This window comes from Nipponia nippon, unplaced genomic scaffold, assembly GCF_047370975.1.
Source record: "Nipponia nippon isolate SJK-2023a ecotype South Korea unplaced genomic scaffold, ASM4737097v1 scaffold_20, whole genome shotgun sequence".
NCBI classification, from domain to species: Eukaryota; Metazoa; Chordata; class Aves; order Pelecaniformes; family Threskiornithidae; genus Nipponia; species Nipponia nippon.
Genome location: NW_028262337.1, coordinates 5932044 through 5937108, shown reverse-complemented (window position 1 = coordinate 5937108; position 5065 = coordinate 5932044).

Here is a 5065-nt window from a genome sequence, read left to right as displayed (position 1 = left end):
ATGACATCAGTGATGTCTTTGGTATGTATAGAACTATATCTTGATTTATCAAGAGTAATGTCTTTTTTCAGTCCATAAATGTGGAAATGTCATAGGATGTTTGGCAGAGTTTGGGACTAAGAGAACTCTGTGGTGCAGCTTTAAGCTCTGCTTCAGTTTTTTTTAAAGCCTGTAGACGGAGGCCACCGTTTCAAAACCAGCACAGAAGTTCTGAACGGATTGCAGTGGCTTTTTAGTCTAAGTTACTTTTGCCGTAACGGATGCAGTGGAATAACAATGTTTACAGGTACCGATCCTGATCCCTGCTCAATGTAGCATTTTTTTTTTTTTTTCTTATAAAGGCAGGGATGGGTTTCTTTAATTTAAACTGCACAAACATACAAGGATGTTTTTTAAATGGAACCTTCTCTCATGTGATACTAAACTAGAGCACTTCAGTTTACAAAACAGCAAGTTCATCTTGGAGGAAGCTAGCACAAGGGACTTAACATGAGTAAAGTGTGAAGACCTACACTTCAGTGCTGTTGCAAAATTATAGGCCATGGCTACCTTACACAGAAGTAATTCTGCTGCCATAGGTGTCTGTGTACTTTCAACTTACTTACTGGCTTAAACAGATGCGTTTTAGGTTATTTTGTATTCGGATGGGTTTTGTCCACGACTTCAAAGAGTAATGTAATCGTGTACCGTAACTCTCCTAAGGCAGCTGATGTTGTATAAAGCTACAGTCTGCACAGCTTAGGATTTACCACTAAACAAACAGTCTACATTTGGAAGACATCTTAAATTGTTTGGAGCACTGCAGTTCAAAGTGTTACAGTTTTGAGGGACTATCTAGTTTATAGAGGAATAGTAGAACCTTGAAGTATGTATTTGAAAGTTTTCTTTAATGTGGATTGCTTTTTTTTTTTTTTTTTTTTTGGCAAGTCATTGGCTCAAAAATGGCACTTCACTACCTTGGTCAAATAGGAAAGGATGAGTAAAAATGTTTCCCATAAAAGCAACTATTTAACTTGAGTAGATTTTTTGTTTTGAACATGGAGTGCAATTTAGCCATCCAGGAAGTTTGTCTTGCAAATTTTTGTTGTAATTCTTGCAGGAAAGTCAAACGAAACATAGTACTGGCTTGTAACATGCTGTAGCATACAACTTGCAGGGTTTTTTAATGAGAATCTGAACCTGACTTCAATAGGATTACCCCTTTCCCTCCATACTTTTTCTTTGCACTGTTTGTATTACAAATTCTATTGCCACTAATTTGTTTTCATTATTCAAGTAATTAAGTTTGCGTTGTTGATATTTGTAATAGTTGCTTCAAGGTTATGCTGAGTAATTAGAAAGTAGTGACTTTAATATTTGAAAGGGAAGAGGGTATTTATTATGCATACTGTGAACTGCATTGACATCCTGAGTTTTGGATGCAGCGTATGGAGTTTTCTTTACAGCATAGTAATGAAGATTGCTTTCAAGTGTTTACGCGGTAGCACATTTACCATATTAATAACAAATTAGTTTAGCACAGTGGACAAAAGTAGAGATGTTTTTGTAATTGGTTCTTAACTTACACATCTGAAACATGTAACTTTAGTAAGTACACAGTAAATAATGGGTAGCCTTGGCCCTGTGTTGTACTCTGACATTTTTAGCCAAGTTGTCAGCTTCTTGTTGCTGTGTTTTGTGCTGAACTTTGTACCTTGTTTCTTTTGTTTATGAATCAACACATTTTATGTAATTTTGTAAAATACTGGCCATAATCCTCCATTGTTATACATTCAAGTTTGTCTATGGGTTTACAGTGAGTGGCTGGTCTGTATAAAACTCATTATACAAAGATGACTGAATGCTTATACCAGTTGCACTTAAATGAACATGCCCATTCTCATTAGCTGATGCAGTAATATATTCAGTTTATCTATGCATTGCTGGGCTCTTAATGTAGACAGAGACTTGTCTAAGGTTTGGGTTGTCAGCAAGTTGAATGGACACTTTAGTTATTTAATAAAGACTTTTGACCAAAATTCAGAAAATGATATGAGAGAAAAATGAATTCCGGCTAGTCTAATAGATTTTTAAATGCTGATCTTATTTAGCCTGTTGGCTAGCTAGCTGGTATCGTTTACTTTTAATTCCTTGTTAAAATGAGGCAATAATTTGCAAGATTTTGTAAATATGTAAATTCTTCATATCTTTTTAGATATCTATTTCAATATTTTCTGACTACTTCTGTGTATAGTAACATTTTTGTGCATGCTTGATGTGACATTCATAAATTTGTACCACTATGACTTTATCCATGTAAAATAGCTATTTATTGAACTTTTCTTTTAAAAGCTGGACTTACTTATTTTTCTCTCAGTTTAAACATTTAAATGGAGAACTTGTTACTGTTTATTAAAAGAATTGCGTTTTGAAAGTCAGCACGAAGATAACTGAATTGCAACCATATGAAGAAACTACATTGCCTTGGTTCTTAGATGGTGAAGCACAATTCTTATAACAAACTGTGATGAATTCTTTGTCCTTTGCCACACTTCTTCTTCATACAAGCAAACCAAAAAATCCATAATGGGCAATTGCAGTGTTGGTAAATGTATCCTTTTTATGTACAGGGAATCTGAAGAGGGTAGCTGATTCATTTAGAAGTGTAACTGGTGCTGTGATTATAGCAATACTTTTACTTTGGTTAGTCATATGTCATCTTCTCATGCTAGGTTTTTAAATGTTTAGTTTTCCTCTTGTCATGGTCAAACTGCTGAATTTACTTGAAGGATGTACAATACTGTTTGAAGAATACTAAATTGTGTACAATTAGGTCAATGAATTGTGCAATTGTTTCCTGTTTTTAATTTTTAAAACTGAGGGTCAAAAATATAGGAAAACTTCAGACCAAGTAGAACATAGTGATACTACTTAATTTAACCAAAGTCTCTAGTGAATATTTCAACTTTGAATGTAAACTAATGGATAAACTGACCAACAGGGACACTATTTGCCCAGCATTACAAGCACATTGTCTACAGACAGGGAAACTAAATACAGTAATTTATAAAATAATGACAAGGTTACTATTTTTTTTATTCCTATTTTTCATTGAAAGAAGAAGGAAGATACTATCAATTGTAAAATACAGTAGGAATGGTTATAGTCCTCCTAATAAAACAGATATTCCAGTTATTCTCAGTTCAAAGTAAGTACCCTGTGCGTAACAACAAACCTAGTGACAATCGGAACATGTTTTAGTATCAGATGTTCAAGAGGAAGTCGCTATTGTTGCATTGGTTTTAATATTTGTACATAAACACTGATTTTTTTGAGCATTATTTTGTATTTGTTGTACTTTAATACCTGGTGTACAGTTCCAGAAATAAATGTCTGGAAACCTTTCGTTACTTGTAAAGCTTTTCATGCATCTGCACTGTGTTCGCTACTTCATTTTCAGAAATATTTAGCAGTAACTCTGAACACATTTTAAGAATTCCGCTGAAGTGCACGCTACCACGCTACCTAACGTTACGCACGGAAGAGTGAAAGACGCAGCGGTGCAGGTGAAATAGTAAGTAATGATTTCCCTCAAACATTAAAACGTTATGGCTTAAGTATAGCAAAATCTTAGATGGGACTTAACGTAGCTTCAGGATAGCGCATCGCAGCAGTGTAAACCCGTATTCAAACTGCGTGGTAAGCTGTTCCTGTTCCTGTTCTCTGGTGTAAGAAAACTTCCCCAAATCCTTAAACCCATGTCAAGCTATATTACAGGTGTGAATACAAAAATTTTACTCAGCTTAGGCCTTAAAGCTCAAGTTAAACTATTTGAAAGCCTTTTTGTCTTGATTTTCCTTTCCCTCAAGAAAATGAACACTGATGTTGGACCGTGAAAATCACTGTATTACTTCAAAGATCTTGCACACCAGAGTTCTGTCAAAGACCAGAATTAGTGCTGTGCTTTCCTAGGCCCAGCGTGCTCATTTTCGCAATGGCTGGTAGAATAAAGCTTCGGGTAAAGAAATTATTATTTATTTTTCAATTAGATAGGAGTGTGAGCTGATACAATTCTGAACAGCAAAAGCTGTAATTTGCCAAGTAATGTAATGAGCTTTGCTTCCCCTGGTGAAGAGATGCAATGTAAGCATCTTCGTAACGATGGTTGATACAAGGTGCAAAACAAAATACCTACCCAAAACTCTTTGGTGACAAGCTGCACCTCCCCTTTTCTGGTTGTTTGGCACGCAGATCAATGTTGTTAGAACAAATCATAATGACCAATCCCATCTAGTCCTTTCTTGTTTTGATGCAACTAACTGTTAGCCTTGCAATGCTGGAGTCTTAAAAACGGTTTTAATTAGTGTATGTATATATAACGTAAACCTCTCCCCCCAACTCAGTCAGTACTTTAACTACTTATGTTTCCATTAAAGTAATCTCAGGACACATCTGCTTCTGCCACTAAAAAGCTAAGCAGCCCCTGAAGTCCTTACAGTGCTCGGCTGTTTGGTACCCTAGTCCTTGTTTTGTCCACAAAACGCAAGGCAGCAAAGACGAGAGGCGTGAACCCCAGCAGTCAGTTTGCTAAAAGACTTCCTACCGGTTCTTGGTTTTCTCTTCCTTCTCTGTAGGGAAAAGTAATTTAGAGCTCCCAGCAAAGCTTGGCCCTCCGGCAGAAACACGCTCTCCTGCTGCCTTCGTCCTGCGCCAAAGTCGCGGGCCTCCTCCTGCCCTGCAGCTTGGCTGCGTATCCCCGCCCGCTCCTTTGCCTTGGCGCTGGCACGCGTCTGCCTGCTGCGCACACAGATGTGACGGGGTCCATTAGCTGGGCAGAAGAATGTCCCTCCCCGCTGCTGCGGTCATTGACTTGGTTCCTGCGCCGCCAGGCGAGCTCCAGAACCAGCACGGGAAGGAGCACGCAGCCAGGGAGCAGGGCAGCCCGGCAGGCAACGAGGAGCTCCCGGGTCGGTGCAGCATCACCTTGACACGCAAAATAAAAATGCCTCAAAGCACGGCTTCGTGAGATCCAGTGAGTCAAATCAGCAACTCGCAGCCACCTAGGGTTCCTGCTGGCTGGCTCGCT